General features: G+C 40.5%; 1 protein-coding gene across 3 annotated transcripts in view; it reads right to left on the reverse strand.

The window, feature by feature from the left end:
- LOC110525190 (membrane-associated guanylate kinase, WW and PDZ domain-containing protein 2) overlaps window positions 1–26,374 on the reverse strand; it is a 251,137-nt gene that overhangs the window by 83,087 nt on the left and 141,676 nt on the right. The window contains exons 1-3 of one of the 3 annotated variants that reach the window (XM_090235045.1): window positions 13,464–14,795; window positions 12,699–12,744; window positions 11,848–12,036 (exon numbers count right to left, since the gene is read on the reverse strand). The exons of the other annotated variants lie outside the window; for them this stretch is intronic. The gene's annotated coding sequence lies outside the window, so the exon portion shown is untranslated. Of the gene's footprint in view, window positions 1–11,847; window positions 12,037–12,698; window positions 12,745–13,463; window positions 14,796–26,374 lie in introns of those variants that run through there. 3 annotated transcript variants of the gene reach the window in all.

The following is a 26,374-nucleotide window of genomic DNA, read 5'->3' on the forward strand; positions in this document are numbered from 1 at the left end:
AGTTTTTCACAATTCTTGACATTTAACTCTTGTAAAAATGAATGTCTTAGGTCAGTCAGGATCACCACTTTATTTAAGAATGTGAAATGTCAGAATAATAGTATAGAGAATTATTTATTTCAGCTTTTATTTCTTACATCACATTCCCAGTGGGTCAGAAGTTAAACATACACTCTATTATTTGGTATCATTGCCTTTAAATTGTTTAACTTGGGTCAAACATTTCGGGTAGCCTTCCACAAGCCTCGCACAATAAGTTGGGTGAATTTTGGCCCATTCCTCCTGACAGAGCTGGTGTGACTGAGTCAGGTTTGTAGGGTTCCTTGCTCGACACACGCTTTTCATTTCTGCCACAAATTTTCTATAGAATTGATGTCAGGGCTAAGTGATGGCCACTCCAATACCTTGAATTTGTTGTCCTTAAGCCATTTTTCCACAACTTTGGAAGTATGCTTGGGGTCATTGTCCATTTGGATGACCCATTTGAAACCAAGCTTTAACTTCCTGACAGATATCTTGATATGTTGCTTCAATATATCCACATAATTTTCCTGCCTCATGATGCCATCTTATGATGTACCTCCTGCAGCAAAGCACCCCCACAACATGATGCTGCCACCCCCATACTTCACAGTTGGGATGGTGTTCTTGAGTTTGCAAGCCTCCACCTTTTTCCTCCAAAAATAACAATGGTCATTATGGCCAATCAGTGCTATTTTTGTTTCATCAGACCAGAGGACATTTCTCCTAAAAGTATGATTTTTCTCCAAATGGGCAGTTGCAAACCGCAGTCTGGCTTTTTTATGGCGGTTTTGAAGCAGTGGCTTCTCTCTTGCTGAGCAGCCTTTCAGGTTGTGTCGATTATAGGACTCGTTTTACTGTGGATATAGATACATTTGTACCCGTTTCCTCCAACATCTTCACAAGGTCCTTTGCTGTTTTTCTGGGATTCATTTTCACTTTTCGCACCAAAGTACATTCATCTCTAGGAGACAGAACGCGTCTCCTTCCTGAGTGGTGTGGCGGTTGCGTGGTCCCATGGTGTTTATACTTGCGTACTGTTGTTTGTACAGATGAACGTGGTACCTTCAGGCGTTTGGAAATTGCTCCCAACGATGAACCACTTGTGGATGTCTACAATTTTTTTTCTAAGGTCTTGGCTGATTTCTTTTCATTTTCCCATGATGTCAAGCAAAGGGGCACTGAGTTTGAAGGTAGGTCTTGAAATACATCCACAGGTACACCTCCAATCAGAAGCTTCTAAAGTCATGACATCATTTTCTGGAATTTTCCAAGCGGTTTAAAGGCACAGTCAACTTACTGTATGTAAACTTCTGACCCACTGGAATTGTGATACAGTGAATTATAAGTAAAATAATCTGTCTGTAAACAATTGTTGGAACAATTATTTGTGTCATGCACAAATTAGATGTCCTAACCGACTTGCCAAAACTTTAGTTTGTTAACAAGAAATTTGTGGAGTGGTTGAAAATGAGTTTTAATGACTCCAAACTAAGTGTATGTAAACTTCTGACTTCAACTGTAGTGTGTTCTTCTGTCATCCATCTCACAGGGATTTTTCTGCCATTGACCTAAGCTTTCTTTGGGGTCGCATAAGTCCAAATAGTAGAAAATATGAGTATTTTATACTATATATTAGTATGTAGTGTAAATATACTATATACTGTGAAAAATAGGCATATGATATGCCACACTGAAAAGTAGGCATATGTCACGTCACTACTTCACATGAGAGGCACAATAGTTTTTATTGTTATTTTTTTTATTAAATCCCCTCCAATTTTTGTTGGGCCTCCCAAGTGACGCAGCAGTCTAAGGCACTGCATCACAGTGCTTGAGGCATCACAACAGACCCGGGTTCAGTCCCAGGCTGTGTCACAACCGGCCGTGACCGGGAGTCCCATAGGGCGGCGCACAATTGTCCCAGCGTTTTCATGGTTAGGGGAGTGTTTGGCCGGGGTGGGGTGGGGTGGGGTCGCACAAGCTAACAGGTTGCACAAGCTAACAGGTTGGCCTGTCGCACAAGCTAACAGGTTGGCCTGTCGCACAAGCTAACAGGTTGGCCACAAACAGACAAATAACGGCCTAGTACAACAGTGGTGTGCAGAAAGGCATCTCGGTATGCACAACTCATCGATCCTTATCACGAATGTGCTATTGCAGCAGACGACCACACCAGGATCCACTCCTATCAGCTAAAAACAAGAAAAAGTGACTCCAGTGGGCACACGATCACCAACATTAGGCAATTGAGGAGTGGAAAAACATATCCTGGTCTGACGAATCCCGGGTCCTGTTGTGTCATTCTTATGGCAGATTTAGGATTTGTCAAAAGTAGCAGGAGTCCATCTTGTCTGGTGTCAACTGAACAGGCTGTTGGCCCTGGTGTACCGCCGTCCAATCTGCAGTAACTGCGTGATGCCATTGCATCAGCATGGACCAACATCCCTGTGAAACATTTCCGACTTGTAGAATCCATGCCCCAAATAATTCAGGTTGTTCTTGAGGCAAAGGATGGTTTGACCCGGTAATAGATGTGTGTACCTAACAAACTGACAATTGAGTGTATTTAAAAATATATATATAATCTTTGAGAACTAACAATCACCAAAATAAAAGATAGACAGTCAGGGAGGTTAAAATTCCAAAAACAATGAATTTAGCAATGTAGATTTCATTATTATTTTTTAGCAAAAGAACACAGCATTAGCTAAGGCAAAATTGAGAATTGCAGCCAACTAGCTTTGAAACTGCTACATTTTGTCTCAGCTCCATGACAGAATATGTTGAATTAAAGAATATTAGCTTTAAAACTGCAAACATTTCAGCTCCATGGAGAAATGTGCATAATTTCAAGACAATGGCAAAACAATTTTGCACATTTCTCTACACCACCCATATGGGGTCCTCCAGAATGTTATATAAAACTCAGCCACATAGATAGGCATACTCTGCTCACTGCCATGCCCTCAACCATCTAAGCCCATTTTTGATCCAGAAAACCCCCTGCCTATGTCTGGATAGTCGCAACGGTCGGATTCTGACTTGAGATCTGCTGACTTCAGAAGTCTGTCATTGACATTGGTGGCGTTCCTGCCTGAGTACATTGCAGACATTACATCAAACGTTTAGCAGATGTTATCGCGGGTGTAGCGAAATGCTTATGGTTCTAGCTCCAACAGTGCAGTAATACCTGACAATACAAAACAATACACGCAAATGCCAAAAATACAAAGAAAGGAAATATTAGGACAAGCAATCTCAGAGTTCGGAATATAAATACACTACAGTTCAAAAGTTTGGGGTCACTGTTTTTGAAAGAAAAGCATTTTTTTTGTCCAGTAAAATCACATCAAATTGATCAGAAATACATGGAGACATTGTTAATGTTGTAAATTACTATTGAAGCTGAAACGGCTGATTTGTTATGGAAATGAAATGAAGGCTATTCCATGCGAGAAATTGCTAAGAAACTGAAGATCTCGTATAACGCTGTGTACTACTCCCTTCACAGAACAGTGCAAACTGGCTCTTACCAGAATAGAAAGGAGAGTTGGAGGCCCCGGTGCACTGAGCAAGAGGACAAGTACATTAGAGTGTCTAGTTTGAGAAACAGACGCCTCACAAGTTCTCAACTGGCAGCTTCATTAAATAGTACCCGCAAAACACCAGTCTGAACGTCAACAATGAAGAGGTGACACCGGGATGCTGGCCTTCTAGGCAGAGGTGCAAAGAAAAAGCCATATCTCAGACTGACCAATAAAAATAAAAGATTAAGATGGGAAAAAGAACACAGATACTGAACAGAGAAAGATTGGAAAAAAGGTGTTATGTACAGACGAATCTAAGTTTGAGGTGTTTGGATCACAAAGAAGAACATTTGTGAGACGCAGAAAAATATCAAAGATGCTGGAGGAGTGCTTGATGCCATCTGTGAAGCATGGTGAAGGCAATGTGATGGTCTAGGGGTGCTTTGGTTGTGTTAAAGTGGGGGATTTCTACAAGGTAAAAGGGATCTTGAAGAAGGAAGGCTATCACTCCATTTTGCAGCGCCATGATATACCCTTTGGATGGCACTTAATTGGAGCCAATTTCCTCCTATAACAGGACAATGACCCAAAGCACAGCTTCAAACTATGCAATAACTATTTAGGGAAGAAGCAGTCAGCTGGTGTTATGTCTATACTGGAGTGGCCAGCACAGTCACCAGATCCCAACCCTATTGAGCAGTTGTGGGAGCAGCTTGAACGTATGGTACGTAAGAAGTGCCCATCAAGCCAATCCAATTTGGGGGAGTTGCTTCAGGAAGCATGGGGTGAAATCTCTTCAGATTACTTTTAATTTTCCATTTGTTTTGTCTTAGTCTTACACACCTGGTTTCACTCACCCAATTACATGTTTATTATTTAACCCTCTGTTCACCATGTTTGTTTGTGAGTGATTGTTTATTGTATTTCCGGTCCGTTATTGTGTGCTCGTGATGTTACTTTGTACATTTGTCATTTTGAGTAAATGTACGTTGATTACTCATATTTGCTGTCCTGCGCCTGACTTTCTACACCAGCTACACACAGGGCCCTTACAGTGGTAGCTGGCTAGTAGCAGTGACTAAAGTTCATGGGCCTCATTTATAAAAGCTGCCTATGCACCAATTATGCCCTAAAACATGCATGCACCAATTTTTACGCAAAAGTTGACATTTATAAAAACTGAACTTGATGTGAGAATGTGCTTATCCTCCCACAAACTTTAGACCATGCATACTCAGTTTCTAGAGGTTTAAGTATTGCATTGCAAGAATGCAAATGTAGCATAATATGGGGAATATATGATGACTTTCTCATAACCAAAAAAACAAGTAGGTAAAAATAATAACAAGATACAATCATTTGCATCTTCTTTGTGTTCTAAAATAATTTGAAATCTATTTCCGATTATTTATTTCATTTCATTGCAGAATAAATTACTCACCTTTTCTGACTGTGATGGTTTCATACTTGTGAAATAGCCAATAGGCCTACAAGTTAGGATATGCTACCATTCGTCCAATCTCTAATTTAATTGGACCCACTTCACAGTATTAAATAAATAACCGGTATTTAGAGTATTATGTTCTATACTATCCGTTCCGAAGCGCAGTTTTGCAGTAGAATAGAGAGTTCACCTCTATTTGTCTGTAGACTTTGTCTGAATACTGTAATGTAAAATTTCTCGAGCAGCCTAGACAATATTTCATTTATAAACATAACACATACACTGAGTATACAAACATTAAAAACACCTGCTCTTTCCATGACATAGACTAACCAGGTGAATCCAGGTGAAATCCACTTCAATCAGTGTAGATGAAGGGGAAGAAACAGGTTAAAGAAGGATTTTTAAGCCTTGAGACAATTGAGAAATGTATTGTGTATGTGTACCATTTAGAGGGTGAATGGGTGAAACAAAAAATGGAAGTGTATTTAAACAGGGTACGGTAGTAGGTGCCAGGCGCACCAGTTTGTGTTAACTGCAATGCTGCTGGGTTTTTCACACTCAACAGTTTCCCATGTGTATCAAGAAGGGTCCACAACACAAAGGACATCCAGTCAATTTGATAAAACTGTGGAAAGCATTGGAGTCATCATGGGCCAACATTCCTGTGGAACGCTTTCGACCACTTGTAGAGTCCATGCCCCAACGATGAAATTAGGCTGTTCTGGCACTGAGGGAAAAGGGGTAGGGGGGGTGGTAGGGGGGGTGCAACTCAATAATATTTGGTATACTCAGTGTATATCATAACCATTGCACCTTTTCTGTCCATGATTAGTTCATGTTACCGAAACAGCCATACAACAAATTACAATGCGCATCTCTCTTTTAATTAGGCCTATTAGAGACTGTTATAATTTCAAGTTTTTGCTCTATGCATCCTAAAGGGAGTGCAGGTGATAAGATACAGTATAATTTAACAGATGAACAGACAGTTGATATTTTGCATTGAAGTAGGCTACTGTAGGGTACTGTAGGCTAGTTTACAACGTTTCGAGCAGTGCAGCATATTTAGGTTCAGGAGAAAATAAATGTAAAACATTAAATTCAAATAAACTATTTACAGGTCCACAACAATGTGTAATTGTTTTAGTGTTTTAGAAATTGGCATATACAGCAAAGGTCATTGCAAAATGTAACATTTTGCTAACACCTCCAAAGACATTTGATCAAGTTCACCATTAAAACCTTTAAGGATGTTACCCTTTTTTTTTTTATTCGACAGATACATTTTTTTCTCAGCCATATTTAAGCCATATTCAAAATTGAATTCAGAACTGATTACTAAAATGATCTGATTCATAAGTTGATGTTGTAACGTTAGTTGCTAACGGCTAAAAATTTGAACTTTGTTGAATCTAACCAAACTCTCCACCGTACGTAGCTAGCTAGTTAGCTACATTAGCTAATTTAAACAATTATTTAAAATGACACATAATAGCATAAAGCAGCGACTGTCAATTTTTTTTTTTTTTACCTTGATCATCGGTATTAGCTACTTTTTGGCCATATCTCCAATATTATTTGAAGTCTCATCACAAAATCATACATGTCCAGGCAATGTTGTTCTGCACTAAGATGGCTGTTGACTGATGTTGCAGCATCTTAGCCTGATTTATCCAGACTTTCTGGCAATTGTGTAATCAGGTCCGGTTCCAGGAATAAGTGACATAAGAAGTCGCTTAGGGCCCCCGGCCGGTAGGTGGCCCGACCCAAAACAGAGATTTTTGTGGGGTCTCAACTTACTATTTAATTTTATAATCAATACAAAACATACACATGCAAACAACAACATCATTAACTGCATCACACCTGCCCAGACCCACTGGCACACACCCCCATCTCCAGTGCCCGCATCACTTTCTGTGAAACTGCAACATTTTGTTTCTCTCTGTAGCTCTCGTATATAAATCTTTAGATTTTTCCATTGTGTTAATGATGGCAGATTGATTGAGTTCCAAGTTTTTTATATACGTACATTTTAGCTAACTTTGGGGCAGCAGGTAGCCTAGTGGTTCGAGCATCGGGCCAGTAACCGAAAGGTTGCTAGATCAAATCCCTGAGCAGTCAAGGTAAAAAATATGTTGTTCTGCCCCTGAACAAGGCAGTTAACCCACTGTTCCTAGACCATCATTGTAAATAAGAATTAGTTCTTAACTGATTTGCCTAGTTAAATAAAGGTTATAAAAAATGAAAACTGTAATTTCGTTAGTTACAACTTTCCCTCCATCTTGTTCAGGCCACTAGGTAGTTAGTCTAGCCAGTTATGTAAACTTGTAGTAATCAAGGCTGACTACCAATTGGGCATGTGCCCAGGGGCCCTGACCTCCAGGAGTACCAGTAAATAATCTGTCTATGTGCCCTTGAACAAGGATAAAAGCATCTGCTAAATGACTAAAATGTCAAATGTAGGTTTGGGGCCCCAAGACCAAATCTCACTTAGGGCCCCCAAAAGGCTAGAGCTGCCCCTGTGTATAATTCTTAAAGAACAGCTATTGAAATGCAAGCAAGAGGTGGTGAGACCAGTTACAGAAATTATTACAATACCAAACATAAGAAAATATAATATTTCACACAAGTTAAACTTACCAGCATGATTGTAATACAGTCATGAGTACTATTCATATTAACCTACTCGACCTCCTCAGCACAAACAAGAATATGAAATGAATGAATCACACATTGTTAAATGTGGTAGCTGCAAGCTGTCTGTGTTTACATCCCACTCAGTCCAATAACCAAACACGGCTATAGTAGAAGGAGAGAAGTGACAAAAGAAATGGTGGGGGGACTAGGTGGATGTTCAGATCTACTGGAGTGTTACCCTCCTGTAGCTTATCAACCAGCTAGTTATTAGAATCAGTTGCACTAGATTAGGGTTTTAGAAAACCTACAAGACGGTATTGATTCCGTCTTCTTATGGTCATCCTCATCGTGGTACACATTTTCAGCCCCAGCTAACACACCTGATTAAACAAATTGCATTCAGAGAACTAGAGTTCCCAATCTATAGGATAGACTGTCACCACGATCACCTGAAAAACATAAATAGTGTCACGATTACTTTGTTTGCAAATTGGAGCAACACTGAAACTGTTTTTTAAATGACAAATATAGCAAACAGGTACACGTTACAAACATCCATTAAAGTATAGCCAATGTGTTCACAGAGTTGGATCATGTCTACATACAGTGTGGTTGCTAGGGAGAGGTGACATGAGGAAAGTGATTAGTCTAGATAGAACAGCATTTCTTAATCCTGGTCCTGTGGACCCAAAGGGGTGCACATTTCTTGTTTTTGCCCTAGCACAGAAATGATCCACATATCATCAAGTGTTGATGATTTTAAACTGGTGTGTAGTGCTAATGCAAAAAAAGGGTAAATCTTCCTTCACTGTCCCTGTGCCACACATACAGGAATGTGGTTGAGCAAGCAGAGCATGAGTCCCACGAGGGCACAGGCTAGTCGAGAGCACAAATTAACTTGAGATTTTTAAGTGTGACTTTGAGTGAGCAGAACATTGTCCTAAATTGTACATGTGGAACTGTACGCAAAGAAACGTGGTTCAAATGTGTAAAAAAAAAAAAAAAAGTAACGCATTAAATTGTCCACATAGGCTCTGCTCGCTCTTCTCTCTAGACTCTGTGATTGCTCGCACAATCATGTTTCATCTTTCATCTCGTGCGCGTTCGACTTTTTAAATTGGATTTGACACCATACAATCCGACCTGTCAAGTTTTCGATCTCAATTTCTCAAATTGCTCTTTCTCAAGCCTTGGTAACTTTGGGTTTGGATTTCAAGCTGATGGGGGACGGGCTTAAAGGTGGGTCACTTTCACTGGTGCGATGGACAAATTCCTGCCAGTCCAGTGTTGTGATTGGCTATTACGAGCCGTCAACTTATTCGGCTTCCGCAATAAGTGCTGAACGACTTGGGAAACTCAGCAGCTTGATAACCAAATAAATTCTAATACTTGCACTTTTTTAAAATATTTAACCTTCATGTAACTAGGCAAGTCAGTTAAGAACAAATTCTTAATTTACAATGACGGCCTACTAGGGAACAGTGGGTTAACTGTTCAGGGGCAGAACGACAGATTTTCACCTTGTCAGCTCGGGGATTCGACCCAGCAACCTTTCAGATACGGGCCCAATGCTCTAACCACTTGGCTACCTGCTGCCCTGAGTACAATACCTTGAGTTCAGTGGAATCTACTTGCTAAAGTTAGCTAGCTAATTACTTGTTAGCCAGCAACCTTCGTCTGTAAAACGAAAAGCAGACAGTCATCTCTAGTACACACCATGTGTCCTTGGGTATTAAGCCCAAGGACACACACACAGCACATGGGGATTTTAAATTAAAGGAATACACAAAATAAAGAATCTTCTACCTGCTAGTATATAACCAGTCTCAAATAATAGATTGTAAACTGACATAGGATTAACCAGCTAAACTAGGTTAACATGTCAGAATCAGCTTTATTCTGCAAATATATGTGCATGTACAGGACTCTATGAAATGGTGCTGCAACAATAAACAGAATATACAGACAGACGATAAACAGAATATACAGACAAAAAAATATATAGATGCAGATTGTCCACATATTCACTTACAGTAAGTACACAATGAACACTTTAAGCTACATTATAAAATGTGCAGTTCTGAGATGATCATGCAGGGTGCATAGTTTATGGATGAATAGTGCAAAATCCATGGATGACAGGATTATCGCAGACCAGGTGGCCGGTTGGTGAGGGCCACGGAAGAAACTGTTCAGGTGGTGGGAGGTTTTGGTCGTAATTGACCTGAACCGTTTGCCAGAAGAGAGTCTTTGGAAGAAAGGGGTCGGCGATGATCTTTCCTGCACGCTTCCTTGCTCTGGAGTTGTGCAGGACATCGATGGAGGGCAGGTGGCACCCAATGAACCTCTCAGCAGACTGGACAATCCATTGCAGTGATAGAGGAGGTGAGGATAGACTCAATGATGGTCGTTTAGAACTGAAACAGCATTCAAAGGAGGACTGAGGACAAAACAACACATTCACCATACATTTCACTGAGGAAAACATTTGTTTTATAGTGATTGTCTGATTGGGAACTACCATTGTCAATTACAGAATCCCAAATTATTTCAATTTGGCATTGGAAGTTTTATTGCATACAGTCAGTAATACAGGAGTCAAATCACATATCATCAGATCAAATGTTATCAGCATGCCAGAACCATCTGTAGAAAGAGCACAAGTAGAAGAAATATGTGAGTGCAAACAGAATAGATGTACACTATATGACCAAAAGTATGTGGACACCTGCTCGTCAAACATCTCATTCCAAAATCATGGGCATTAATATGGAGTTGGTCCTCCCTTTGCTGCTATAACAGCCTCCACTCTTCTAGGAATGCTTTCCACTAGATGTTGGAAGATTGCTGCTGGGGCTTCCATTCAGCCACAAGAGCATTTGTGAGGTCGAGCACTGATGCTGGGTGATTTGGCCTGGTTCGCAGTCGCCGTTCCAATTCACCAATTCAATTTGATGGAATTGAGGTCAGGGCTCTGTGCAGGCCAGTCAAGATCTTCCACACCATCTCGGCTAACCAATTCTGTATGGACCTCGCTTTGTGGACGGGGCATTGTCATGTTGAAACAGGAACGGGCCTTCCCCAAACTGTTGACACAAAGTTGGAAGCACAGAATCGCCTAGAATGTCTTTGTATGCTGTAGCATTACGATTTCCCTTCACTGGAATTAAGGGGCCTAGCCCAAACCATGAAAAACAGCTCCAGAACATTCTTCCTCCTCCACCAAACTTTACAGTTGGCACTATGCATTGGGGCAGGTAGCGTTCTCCTGGCATCCACCAAACCCAGATTTGTCCGTCGGACTGCCAGATGGTGAAGCGTGATTCATCACTCCAGAGAACCCGTTTGTTAGGCTTGTGTGCGGCTGCTTCGCCATGGAAACCCATTTCATAAAGCTCCTGACAAATTGTTATTGTGCTGACTTTGCTTTCAGAGGCAGTTTTGAACTCGGTAGTGAGTGTTGCAACCAAGGACAGACAATTTTTACATGCTTCAGCACTCGGGGGTCCCGTTCTGTGAGCTTGTGGCCTACCACTTCGCGGCTGAGCCATTGTTGCTCCTAGACGTATCCACTTCACAATAACAGCACACAGTTGACTAGAGCAGCTCTAGCAGGGCATAAATTTGACGAATGGACTTGTTGGAAAGGTGGCATCCTATGATGGTGCCACGTTGAAAGTCACTGAGCTCTTCAGTAGGGCCATTCTACTGCCAATGTTTATCTATGGAGATTGCATAGCTGTGTGCACAATTATATACACCTGTCAGCAATGCGTATGGCTGAAATGTTCGAATCCACAAATTTGAAGGGGTGTCCACATACTTTTGTATATATAGTATATCATGCAACATAAGTTTCCCCCTAAAACAATGGCATGAGCTTTGTCCCAATTAATCTCTGCTCAACTCCTCTCTACACTCATCCTTCTCAAAACCCATTGGAGGAGGTCTGCGGCGAGGAATCTTGGGTCATCTCCTCCAATGGGGTTTTAGGAGGAGGCACGATGGTCAGTGCTTGCATCCTTAGCTCTCTTTAAGAATTTGAGTGGCTACATTTCTTCAGCCCAATCCCTCAGCGTTTTACCGAAACAGGGGCAGGAAAAAACACTTTTTTATTGTTTCAACTGCTGATTGCCACTTTAAGGAACATATAAATGAGCATACACGTATGTTTAAGCATACATGACTGTTGGGAGTGTGGTGCCATACCTGTAGCTCCCAGGTGCAGCAGAGCTGACACACTAAAGATGAAGTTGCAGCAGATGTCTTGACCACCCTGTGGCTGTTTTTCAGACAGTGGTAGCGATGGAAGGTGTCCCAGGTACAGTTTGTGGCCAAGTCACCTCCCTCAGAACCAGTGAAGATCTCCAGGTTCTTAAAGTGGGACGTTAACATAATCTATAGAGAGGGCAGAACAATACAGGAAATGGAATTAGATTTAGTATGGTGTTAAAATCATTGTAGACATTGGTAGAAAGGTAAACAAAGTAAGGCACTGGAGTTTTTATAGAAGGTGGAGCGAAACATACTGTCCATTGCCAGTCAAAAGTTTGGATACACCTACTCATTCTAGGGTTTTTTTCCTCCTTTTTTTCTACAATGTAGAATAATAGTGAAGACATCAAAACTATGAAATAATAACAATATGGATTCATGTAGTAACCAAAAAAGTGTTTTATACTTGAGATTCTTCAAAGTAGCCACCCTTTGCCTTGATGACAGCTTTGCACAATCTTGGCATTCTCTCAACCAGCCCCCTGGAGTGCATTTCAATTAACAGGTAGGGGTGGTATACAGAAGATAGCCCTATTTGGTAAAAGACCAAGTCCATATTATGGCAAGAACAGCTCAAATAAGCAAAGATAACTGTTTAACACTTTTTTGGTTACTACATGATTACATATATGTTATTTCATGGTTTTGATGACTTCACTATTATTCTACAATGTAGAAGATAGTAAAAATAAAGAAAAACCCTTGAATGAGTAGGTGTGTTCAAACTTTTGACCTGTACTGTATGTGCTGAGATGTGTAAGGCATGAGATGAGTTGGTGACTCACTGGTCCAAACTTGGTGTCCTCTGCCTCGCTGTTCTCCTGAGAACAACTGTAGTGAGAGAGAGGACAATAAGATGTCACAAAGTTCAATTGGAGTTTAAATGTTTTAACATCTTAATGTTTCATTCAAGAAAACAGTTTATTTTAAGACTGTTTATTTTCAGGCTATATCAAAAGAGGCAATTAGCCAAATAATTAAAAATACACGATGTGGGACTGGACTGAGCTGAGCTGTAGGGCAATACTGCAGTAATAGAGGGATGCTGACAATCAGATTTTTCACTTTAAAATGTATGTCAAACAAAAACCAATGATTTCAAAGTGGAACAAACCATACAACCTCTACGCACAAGTACTACTTTTAACAATTTGCAATCATTGGTTTGTTTGACATACATTTTAAAGTGAACAATCTGAGTCTTAGCTTCACTCTCCTACTGTGGAATTACCCTGTACCAATTCACGCCACTTGTCAGTCAGCATTCCGGCTGTCATTTCATGCCCAACCCACCTCGTAGTAGAGAGCTATCCATCCTATACGTTTTCACTTCATCTCTTACCTACACTAATCATATTGTTTAGCAATGACTATCACATACATTCAGTATAAAGCAAACTTTCTAACCAATAGATAGCAGCTGGTCATCATCCTCTCTACGTGACAATTGTCTTATGCACAATGCCTTCATACAGCGTCAAAGAAATTAGAGGAACTCTCAGTACCACTAATGATTAAGTTACATGGGCGATGGTGGATGTCATGGTTACCTGCAGAAAGTCCCCAGAGTGCTGTACATAGAGGAGAGCCAAGGTACCCTTCTTGGAACAGAATGGACTCCTGTATCTCCTGTTTCTGTCAGCTGAGGAGACCACTTCACCACGCAGTGGCAATGCGTCATTCAGGGCAGGTGGGGCAGAGCCTCCCAAGTTTTGAGCCCCACCTGTTTTGCATGTTATTTTGGCATTAATACATGTCACATATCAGTTTGCAAACAATGTAAAAAATATATATTTAAAAAATGATCATTTAGTTAAAGCCACATACAAACATAAAATACGGAATGTAGGTGTTGGTAATATTCTCTTGTTGGCTCAGTGTTCTGTCACTCATGGGGACACTACATCGCCGCAAAATCTATGGGTAGAGCTTGAAAATTCATGCCATAGACTTATATTACAAGTGCCCATCATTGGCCACAGATAAAATATCTACCGTCGCTTTGATTGGACTGATCATGTCAACATTTTACTTTAAAAATCTTAGCTAGTAAGCTAGACAAGCAATCATCATCGTGCATGAAGTCAGCAATCTACTGGCAAATTCTTTTCAACCCTTGTCATATAAAGAGATTATAGATAAAACTTATCGGTGCTTATCGACCATAAACATTACACAACAAGTTGGAAATTGCAAATTCACTTCAGCCCCGGATTTGATCCTAGGCTGTGTTACAGCCAGCGGTGACTGGGAGACCCATGAGGTGGGCTAGAAAAGTTTGAAGACATTGGCCATGCTGTCAATCAGATTGTACCTCAATGTATATTGTATGCAGTTTACTATACTGGCTATTATTTGGTTCAGAGCCTGAACTCTCTTGGCACCCCCTCCACTTCAATCACTGACCTCTTCCCCAATGAGGGTCTTCCTTGTCTGATCTCAACCTTGCCACCCTCGTCTGCCACCCATTCATGCTGGTCTTCCAAGTACTCCTCCTCTAATAAAATCCCCTCTCAACTTAGGAACAACTGTTGAAGGAATTCTAAATTCCTCTGTTTTAATTTCCAATCAAAATTAAACACTCTGTCAATGCATTCAAAGGGTTTGTACGACCCTATATTTTCTAAGAATGGACAGAGCCCCGGTCTTAAAAGTTAGGTAACAGCGTTTAATTCAAGAGAGTACTGGTTCATACACATTTTACCACAGGTTATAAACTGAAAATGACGTCAGCGTTTTCTAAATGTTCCGTCTCTTCTTGACACTGGTAGAAAGGCTCTATAGATCTCAAGCCTTCCCTCCTCGCCTAGAGCCAAGGTCAGTCAGTGTAGATAAGCATTCTAGACAGTCTGGAGATAGTTCGTCCCTGCCATCTGGAGATAGTTCATTCATTTGTACAAAGGAACAGACCGTCATTGCTCCAACTTTTGCCCACGTTCACACACCTCCGTTCCAGTACTAAGGCTGTGTTCTCAAGCCTTCCCACATCCATCTCCCTACCAATTTAATATAATTTACGAGTCAAGGTTTTCTTGTGTAGATAAGCATTCTAGCCAGTCTGATTCATCTGTACCAATGAACAGACTATCATTCTTACTAAACTCTTCACCACATTCACTTCAGTACTGGGATCAGATAAGAAAATTCATACATATACAGTAATATTTAGTATTTTGATTAGTACATATACAGTAACATAACTGTATTCTGATCAGTACATCCTGATTGAAATGTATACAAAATTAGTCATTATAGACAAAAATTCCCTTAACAACAACGCTCTTAGTTAAACCAGAAACTGTATAGAAAATGAAACCACCTTGGGTTTGCTTAAACCACAAGGTGTAACATTAGCTAGCTAATTCATTTTCTATAATGTTAGTTAGCTAACTAAAGTTAGCTAGTTAGCATCCTACCTAATTGACGTTCGGCTACCTTTCTATATCAATAGCTTGCTTTAATAACAGAATAACTACTTGCTAGTTGATTATCTAGCTAGTTGGTTATCTAGTTTCTCTACTGAAAAACTGTTGAACTTACCTCTTTATTATTGTCAGTGATCACTCACCTTTCACCATTCCCTTTCATCTCTATGGGCAAAAATCCGGTTAGAGAGCTGCAAAACAGTGTTTGGTCTAAAAACCTGACCAATTGAGTTTCAGTAGACTGCTACAGGCTATGTTCATTGGCTAGAATTTCCCCCTTGTTATAAAAGTATAGTAAGCAGTTGCGAGAGCAAATGGATTTTGGTGTGAGAGGGAGAAAAGTCATCCATGTGGGGACGTGGCGTATTTGTGAGTGTGCAGTAATTTTTGAATCTTGACATAATTCTCTACTCTTGTCCCTGATCAGTTTCACCTGTCCTCGTTATTGTCTCCACCCTCTCCAGGTGTCGCATGTTTTCACCAGTGTATTTATCCCTGTGTTTCCTGTCTCTCTGTGTATGTTAGTTAAGTCAACCAGAGTGTTTTTCCTGGGTTCCTTTTGCTATTCTCTTTTTGATAGTCCTCCCGGTTTTGACCCCTGCCTGACTCTGGACTTCTTTCCCGCCTGCCTGATCATCCTGCCTGGCCTGACCTTGATTCTGCCTTCCCTTCTGTACTTTTTTGGACTCTGACCTGGTTTTGACCCTTTTGCCTGTCCACGACCATTCTCTTGCCTTCCCCTATTGGATTAATAAATATTGTAAAACTCCAACCATCTGCATCTGGGTCTCGCCTTGTGTCATTATAGTACGAACTGGCCATGACAGACCCAGCAAACTTGGACTCCCACCCCGCCACACTGGGTAGCACAGAGCAACACTTTAAGGGGCATTCCACTAATAATGGCGCTGACTAGGGAAACGTTCCCGCTGTTCTAGCAGGTAGCTGGACAATAGACTTGCCTAGATGGAGGGTAGGTGGAGAATTATATTGTCAAATGTATTTCTAAGTCAAGTATTATCATTATTATTATTATTATTATCTATTACATCCAACCATGATTGGGAGTCCCATAGGTGACATACAATTGGCCCAGCGTTTCTCTCCCTCTAGAAACATAAATAAATGTTTTGGCCTATACCAATATTATTTTGGCCTTTATTCAGATTACATTAACTTTCGTAAAAACATTTCTTTTTAAATAACCTCCAATATAGTTATATATTATCAAGTTGATGGCACAGTCGTATAGCCAGCACCTACATAAAGCTGAGGGACTCACTCATTCATGGTTTTGGCTCACAATAAATAAGTACCAACATTCTTTCTGATAGTCTTTAATAAATAGATGTTTTGGTTATCATGACTTGGACACCATGTACAGTATTATAATAGCCCGTCTGTATTTTGATACTTTGTGGATGGGGCCTCCCCAGTTGCGCAGCTGTCTAAGTCACCGCATTGCAATGCAATGCAAAATTCGTTGCTACAGTTACCCGTGCTGGCAGCCACCGGGAGACCCAAGAGGCAGCTTTTATATTTTATTTAGAATCCTCCAATCCTCTATATGTAATTATTGGCGGAGAGTCACGTCATATTTTTTGATATACTGTAGGCCTACCGTAGGCCACATGAGTCTCACTAGTGTTGAGTAATGTGCTGTTAAAAGTGGTGTAGGTCTTATTTATTTAAAGAGCATATTGAAGTTAGAAGCAATAGGATTTGAAGCTTTAGCCTACAAATATTTTAGCACTGTTTCGTGCTGCTCTGAGACAAGTATGGGGACTGGTTTTGATAAATCAATGCGATTTTTATTTTGACTGAATCTCTGTTTGGTTATTGGTTAGACTAAAATTATGGTGTAGAAATGTTATGCTCTTAGTGTAACCTTTATTTAACTAGGCAAGTTAATTAAGAAGCCTACAAGGAACCCAGGTTTCCCGCGTTGCCTGCTGATGATACAGGGATTCTTTCGCTAAATAGCCCAGTACTGTGTTGCCTACTTCCGATCATCATGTTGTACAGCGCCATATTTTTTAGTTCCATCCTAATGGAAACACAGAGGGTTTTTTGTTTTTCTTGGAATATAAACACCAATATCAATTAATCAAATTAATCCCAAACTCTAAAAGTAATTGGAAAGGTAGATACAAATTATTTGTGACATTGTGGTAAAGAATGTAAACGCAATATAAATAAGATGCTGTGTTTTTATTTACAGTAATGGTGGACAGCTGGTGGCATTTTGAAAACAGCTTTTCAAACACTTGTTGCCCGATTATCAGGACAATAGACTCTTTATAGCCCAGCAATCGTAGGTATGAACATTCCCCTACCTGCAATGTATTCGATGCTTAAGTACTCTGAAGTGTTACATTTCAAACTCAAAATAGAGGTACAAGAATTTCTTCATAAACATCTAGATGACTTCATTAATAAAATCACTAGAAAAAAAGACCATAAAAATCTAGATGGTTATTTAAACTGCATTTTAGTTGCATTTCCACCAAGCTCCACGACAACGGGAAAATCTTGCAGAGATGATAAATGTATTTGTTGCATTGTAGTATCATCAATTTCTCTAGCCAAAACATCTTGATGGCCTCAAAAGTTTGGACACACCTACTCATTCCAGGGTTTTTCTTTATTTTTACTATTTTCTACATTGTGGAATAATAGTGAATACATCACAACTATGAAATAAAACATGGAATCAGTTAAGAACAAATTAATATTTACAAGCCTACTCCTTCCTCCCCGGCGAGGAATTGAACCCCAGTCTCACACGTGCCCACATGACATGGGGATTATTTAGCTAAATAGTCCAGCACTGTAGCCCACTCCCGACCGTCAAGTTGTACAGCACCATATTTTCCATTCCATCCTAACGGAAACCCAACTCATTTTTCTTGGAGTAGAAACACCATAATATTAATCAAATTAATTAAGCAACATTTCTTAAAATCAGTCCCATATACTATGTTCGTACAATTTTTTTTAATCTCTTACAGCCACTATTAAAGGCTATCAAATGATTCTCAAAGATGCCCTCTGGTTGTCAAACTAGCACTAACGAGCATTAATAGTACCAGTCGTTGGCACTTAAATAATGTGCCATAGAATTCTGCGGCACCACGCAAGCTGTGCTGGGGACAAACCCTGCACACATCAATCTTTCCCTCTCTTCCACATACCAGTACTTAAAACAATACATCAACACATGCTACACTACACGTTTCATCAACCATACACTCCAGGTATACACGCACCGTTGACAAGCTTTCCAACCATATGTAATGATGAGTTCAATGTACAATCTCCTAGGTGCAACCGAGTAAACACCACCTCTTCCTTTAATCTGACCTTTGAATCTTTGGCCACCGACCTTTATTTGGAGAGCATATAACTTATTATGGGTACCTGGGACGGTAGTGTCCCACCTGGCCAACATCCAGTGAAATTGCAGGGCGCGAAATTCAAAAACACTCAATTCAAATATTTAACATTCTTCAAAATATATTTGTTATACATCAAAATAAAGCTTAACTTCTTGTTAATCCAGCCGCTGTGTCAGATTTCAAAAGGCTTTACGGCGAAAGCATACCAGGCAATTATCTGAGGACAGTGCCCAGCACACAAAACATTACATACCAGCCAACTAGATTCGTCACAAAAGTCAGAAATAGTAATAAAATGTATAATTTACCTTTGATGATCTTCGTATGGTTGCACGCACAAGACTCCCTGTTACACAATAAATGTTTGTTTTGTTCGATAAAGTCCCTCTTTATATCCAAAAACCTCAGTTTTGTTGGCACGTTTTGTTCAGTAATCCAATGGCTCAAAAACAGTCACAACAGGCAGGCGAAAAATCCAAATAGTATCCGTAATGTTTGTAGAAACATGTCAAACAATGTTTATAATCAATCGTCAGGTTGTTTTCAGCCTAAATAATCGATCATACTTCAACCAGACAATAGCGTCGTCAATACAGTGCCTTGCGAAAGTATTTGGCCCCCTTGAACTTTGCGACCTTTTGCCATATTTCAGGCTTCAAACATAAAGATATAAAACTGTATTTTTTTGTGAAGGATCAACAACAAGTGGGACACAATCATGAAGTGAAACGACATTTATTGGATATTTCAAACTTTTTTAACAAATCAAAAACTGAAAAATTGGGCGTGCAAAATTATTCAGCCCTTTTACTTTCAGTGCAGCAAACTCTCTCCAGAAGTTCAGTGAGGATCTCTGAATGATCCAATGTTGACCTAAATGACTAATGATGATAAATACAATCCACCTGTGTGTAATCAAGTCTCCGTATAAATGCACCTGCACTGTGATAGTCTCAGAGGTCTGTCAAAAGCGCAGAGAGCATCATGAAGAACAAGGAACACACCAGGCAGGTCCGAGATACTGTTGTGAAGAAGTTTAAAGCCGGATTTGGATACAAAAAGATTTCCCAAGCTTTAAACATCCCAAGGAGCACTGTGCAAGCGATAATATTGAAATGGAAAGAGTATCAGACCACTGCAAATCTACCAAGACCTGGCCGTCCCTCTAAACTTTCAGCTCATACAAGGAGAAGACTGATCAGAGATGCAGCCAAGAGGCCCATGATCACTCTGGATGAACTGCAGAGATCTACAGCTGAGGTGGGAGACTCTGTCCATAGGACAACAATCAGTCGTATATTGCACAAATCTGGCCTTTATGGAAGAGTGGCAAGAAGAAAGCCATTTCTTAAAGATATCCATAAAAAGTGTCGTTTAAAGTTTGCCACACCTGGGAGACACACCAAACATGAGACATACCCCAAGCGACTTACAGCTGTAATCGCAGCAAAAGGTGGCGCTACAAAGTATTAACTTAAGGGGGCTGAATAATTTTGCACGCCCAATTTTTCAGTTTTTGATTTGTTAAAAAAGTTTGAAATATCCAATAGATGTCGTTCCACTTCATGTTGATTCTTCACAAAAAAATACAGTTTTATATCTTTGTTTGAAGCCTGAAATGTGGCAAAAGGTCGCAAAGTTCAAGGGGGCCGAATACTTTCGCAAGGCACTATATGTTGTTTGCACACGTTTGTGTACATATGAGTGGCGTGTGTGTTTGTGTGTGTATGTTTGTGTTTAAAAGAGTTAAACTAAATTAAGCATTCAAAGAAAGGAACACCCATGCAGTAAGGTTGCTTTAATGCCTCTGGTACTGGGGGCCTTGAAGGTCTGCAAGACATCATAGTATGTCTTCAATCAGCAGATTATCAAGGTATTTTTGAGTGCAAAGTCCAACCCAGTGTCCAAAAACTGGTTCTGTGTAGAAGGTTGTGGGTCTTCCAGCAGGACAACCACCTAAGCACACATCAAAAGGCACCCAGGAATGGTTCAATAATAAACACTGGACTGTTCTGGAGAGCCCAGAGATGAGTCCAGATCTGAATTCCATCAAAAACCCTCATGGCGAGATCTAAAAAAAGCAGCTGGTGGAAGGCACCACTCAAACTTTGAAGAATTTGAGCAGTTTGCAGCTGAATAGTGGGCCAAATTGCCAGTAGAAATAGTCCAGCAAGCTCATTGATGGCTGCAATAAGCATTTTTTTGCAGTTATCTCAGCCAAAGGCTGTTTAACTAAGTATTAGCTCCTGGGTGCAAATACATTTGTCCATGCCAATCCAATAGCAAAGTGTGGAGACCAAACGGTCTTCAATTTCAACTTATTTCATAAGAAATAGGGAATTAGTTAAGGAAAGTGCAAGGGTGTCAATATACCCATATGGAAAGATTGTTATATGATCTAGCTGAAACTTGTAATACATATGGCATCAAATACACATACAAGATCTGTAGTGGATTCTTGTAATATCTGACTTATAGAAAAACAGAAATTTGGCAAATGTTGTATAAAAATCTTTTGAGAGACAAGTAAGATCTTACATACATGGAACATACACATTTCAAAGCACTTGGATCATAGTAATAACAGAGGCGAATTTCATGATTAATTGTATTCGTATTTGCATATTTGTTGTGTAAAGCATTACTACTCTTCACTTGTGTTATGAGGTATTCGTTGAAATCCGCAAACATAAAGGCTGAGTGGGCCCACGAAGGACCCCAGTGTACTTCACTTTGGCTTAGAGGCAGAAGTGAATGAACATTGAATGTAATGTGCACTTCTCCGTACAGTGACGCTACACCTCCACCTCCAACAAAGTACCCTAATGCTTTGTGGGCGTAATCGATCTGCCCTACAATTATTTCAGACCCCAACAGAGTGCTTACTCCCTCTATCAGCAAAGCACAATGAGAGTGATACATCTGTGGGAGTATGGCTTTCAGGACTGGCAAGTATATAGTAGAGAAGCCAGTGTTGCCTTGTGGGCTTTCTGGAATTTTGCTTTCAGTTACTGATCTTGGAATTCAAGCAATACTATCTGGAGGTTTTATAGACAGAAGGTGTATGCCAATTATCTGGGTTTAATGTACCATAGTGTGCATAACTCTTGGAATCAATCTGTAAAGTGGCCATCTGTCTGCACACTCCAAGTAACACACAGTGCATGTATTTAGGGACCATTCCATTGATCAAATCAAACTTTGATCAAATCAAACTCCCTCAAAATGGCAGATGAGCCCTTTATGCCCAATATAGTTTGGGCGTCAGTCATAGCTATTTCTCCTATCTCCACAGTGGTTTGGTGATCTCTGTCGTTCGGTTTCTTATCTAAACATGTGTAAACCTTTGACGTTCAATTTGTGTGTTGTACCCCAGAGTGAAGGCACAGTCCACAACCATACCCTCCATTAAATTGTTTGAAGTTCTGTAGTAATGGTCTTGCTACCGCATCACAAACATAACATAATGAGAGTTGCACATTCCTCCACAAAAGACTTCAAGTAGCAGGTCATATAGCTTTTTGGATCCAAACCACACAAAAGCACACGCTTATCTATTTTTTTCTATTTTAACTAGTAACTAGTTAAGAACAAATTACTGAATACTGAATTTGGAGGTCTGAAAGACTGATACACCATCACAATTAAATGTAAGGGACAAGAAATCATCATCACTATATGTGTTCAAGGTCGGATATAAAGTGCCATCACCTATATTTAAGTGATAACGTCAGAGAGGCCAGTGTTTGGAAGATATATGTGACTAATTTCAGGAAACCAGGTGTATGTCGATAATGGCGCCGGAAGGATGGCTGCCGTTTTACGGGCTTCAAACCAACTGTGCTATTTTTCGTAGTTTTTTCTCATTGTTTGTAACTCATTTTGTACATAATGTTGCTGCTACCGTCTCTAATGACCGAAAAGAGCTTTTACTCACCTCGAACATGACAAAAAAAATATTAACTGAGTCTTACACAAAAGATATACTGCTTTGTCGAGACAAAGCCAAATCATAGTCACCCGTGTGAAGAAAAGACGTAGAAAAAGGGAGAGGAGGGCGGGGTGCCTTGTAAGAATTTGCCGACGAGTAAGTAAACCACCACGATCCTCTGCATTATTGGCCAAAGTGCAATCATAGAGAAAAAAACTGGACGATCTACGATTAAGCCTATCCTACCAACGGGACATTAAAAACTGTAATATCTTATGTTTCACCGAGACGTGGCTGAACAACAACACAAATAATATAGAGCTGGCTGGCTTCTCAGTGTATCGGCAGTACAGAGCAGATACGTCTGGTAAGATGAGGAATGGAGGTGTGTGTCTATTTGTCAATAACTCCTGGTGGTCTAACATTAAAGAAGTCCTGAGGTATTGCTCGCCTGAGGTAGAATACCTCTTGATAAGCTGTAGACCACAATAGCTACCAAGAGATTTCTTATCTATATTATTTGTAGCCGTCTATTTACCACCACAAACCAATGCTGGCACTAAGACCTGTATTAGGCCATAAACAAACAAGAAATGTATCATCCAGGTGGTGCTCCTAGTGGCCTGGGACTTTAATGCAGGCAAACTTAAGTCCATTTGACCTCAATTCTACCAGCATGTCAAATGTGCAACCAGAGGAAAGAAAAGTAGAGACCACCTTTACTCCACACACAAAGACGCATACAAACCTCTCCCTCTCTCTTCATTTGACAAATCTGACCATAATACTATCATCCTGATTACTGCTTACAAGCAAAAACCAAAGCAGGAAGTATTAGTGACTTGCTCAATACGGAAGTGGTCAGATGACGCAAATGCTACGATACAGGACTGTTTTGTTACTAGTAGACTATGTTACGGGATTCATCCAATTGCATTGAGGAGTATGCCACCTCAGTCACCGGCTTCATCAATAAGTGAATCGAGGATGACGTCCCCACAGTGACATACTGTATATCCCAGCCAGAAGCATTGGATTACAAGGCAACACTAATCCGGACGCTTATAAGAAACCCCGCTATGCCCTCAGACGAACCATCAAACATGCAATGAGTCAATACCGGACAAAGACTGAATCCTACTACACCGGCTCTGACACTCGTCGGGTGTGGCAGGGCTTGAAAACTATTACGGACTACAAAGGGAAACCCAGCCATAAACTGCCCAGTGACAGGAGCCTACCAGACAATTTAAATGCCTTTCATGCTCGCTTCTAAGCAAGCGACACTGAAGCATGCATGAGAGCACCAGCTATTCCAGACGACTGCGTGATCATGCTCTCCATAGCCGATGTGAGCAAGACCTTTAAACAGGTCAACATTCACAAAGCCGTGGGGCTTACCTTTTCCCCTTCAGGAGGCTGAAAAGATTTGGCATGTGTCCCCAGATCCTCAAGAGCATGGGTCCCCAGGTCCTCCACCAACAATAGCATCCTGATCGGTTGCATCACCGCCTGGTATGGTAACTGCTCGTCATCTGACTGTAAGGCACAACAGAGGGTAGTGCATACAGCCCAGTACATCACTTGGGCCAAGCTTTCTGCCATCCCGGACCTCTATACGAGGTGGTGTCAGAGGAAGGCCTAAAAAATTGTCAAAGACTCCAGTCACCCAAATCATGGACTGTTCTCTCTGCTACCGCATGGCATGCGGTACTGGAGCGGCAAGCGGTTTAGGCGGCAAGCGGTCTAGGACAAAAAGACTCCTTAACAACTTCTACCCCCAAACCATAAGACTGCTGAACAATTAATCAAATGGCAACCCGGACTATTTACTTTGACCCTTTGTATTTACACCTTTGCTACTCGCTGTTTATTATCTATGCATAGTCACTTAAAAATGACCTTGACTAACCTGTATCCCTGCACATTGACTCGGTACTGGTATCCCCTGTATATAGCCTCGTTATTGTTTTGTTATTTTTTTTGTTATTTTTTAAAAACGTTAGTTTATTTAGTAAATATTTTCTAAACTCTATTTCTCGAACTGCATTGATTGGTTTGCCATGTAGCACGCTTCTGTCTATAACATGAGCTGGTCAGTATGTGTAGGTAATCCTTTCTAACGCAGATTTTTTTAAAGATATCTCATAGTAGAACTGCGAAGGTGTTGCTCTCCACTTTCTGGAGGACCGAGTTTTGAAATCAGTGGAATGCACAGTGGAATTAGATTATGATAGCTGAGGAGAGGGAGTAAATGCTGGCGTTTGATTACAAATATGCAGATTGAGTTGAAAAGAGAACACACAGGCTGTTGTATAAAACACCTGTAGCCAGATTACATCTTCAAACTAAAGCAACCTGGTCATCCATGACAGAGAGGGAGAAGTGTCCATCCAATTGTACGGGTGAAATAGTCTAGCCAGCTACATTTTTAGATATTACACGTTTCTAAATTTGTCAGAAAGTAGTTTTCATTTCAAGTTAATGCATAATGTTAGCTCGCTAGCTAACGTTAGCTGGCTGGCTCGCTAGCTAACGTTTCATGTATGATCTCTGTAGCAAAATTATTTGTATCTCAGAGCTATTTGCATTGCTAGTTATAACCTGATGTTAGCCAGCTAGCTAACATTGAACCTGGTTGGTTATTCATGCAGGTTAGTAATGTTATGAGTTGGGATTATGTTTCATTGTTTAGCCTGCTAGCTAGATGTCTAAACAATAGACTCCACTATGCCAGTAACCATTTCAATAGAATGTTTATGATGTCACTGCGACAACTGTCAATAGACGTAGCAGGTAAATTCGCTCTGGCTATCTACTCCAGTGTGCAGAATAACTGACAAATTATTGAACGCTCAACACCCGTTGAATATGGTCGGTGTCAGTAAACGTTGGCAATGAATGCCTAATGAAATTGTTGCCAGCAGCACAGTTGCAGTTACCAACGCTCTGGATAACATAAAAACATACTACCCAGCACTGCTAAGGCAAGTAGTCAGAGTGAGCTGTTCCCTGTTCCCATTTGTGTCTGGAAGTAGCTAGCAAGCTAGCCAACATTAGCCAGTTAGCTTGTGCTTCACTGCTGTTGTTAGGTCAGAACGCTCGCTCGGATCAACCTTACTCCTCGGCCAGAGCGTCCAGTGTGCGCTCTGAACACTCCGAGAGCAAAACATTCTGAATTTATGAAAGGACAATCTGACAACTCTCTGAGTTAACGAAGGCCCAGAGTAAACTCTGAGCACACTCTGGCACTCCAAATTGATTTTACAAACACACCCGTAGCATAAACCAGCCTTTAGTCTTGAAATTTGACCTAACATGTGAATCCTTAAAGAGCAGGGTGGGGCTAAAGCTTAAGAAGGTATGAACGATGCTGAATGGGTGTAGCTGATTCATGATTTTGACTAACTGGGAAACGCTGCCGGCTGGAATGCGGTTTTAACCAATCAGCATTCAGGATTAGACCCACCCGTTGTATAACATGCATTACATGTCTAATACTGTCATCAGAACGAAAACATAGCTCATGCATACCCTGATTTTCAAGAATGTATTTCAGTTGATCCTTCAATAGGACATTGATAAAGAAATGTCCTTCCTCTAAACAGTTTTCCACTATTACGGACGAGGACACACATGAATGTTTCTTCTTTAGTTTGTGAATTGCCAAGATACTTTGTATATACTCTGCAGTAATGATGACATTC

The sequence above is a fragment of the Oncorhynchus mykiss genome, chromosome 1, assembly GCF_057628025.1.
Source record: "Oncorhynchus mykiss isolate SJ-2025 chromosome 1, ASM5762802v1, whole genome shotgun sequence".
In the NCBI taxonomy this organism is placed as follows: domain Eukaryota; kingdom Metazoa; phylum Chordata; class Actinopteri; order Salmoniformes; family Salmonidae; genus Oncorhynchus; species Oncorhynchus mykiss.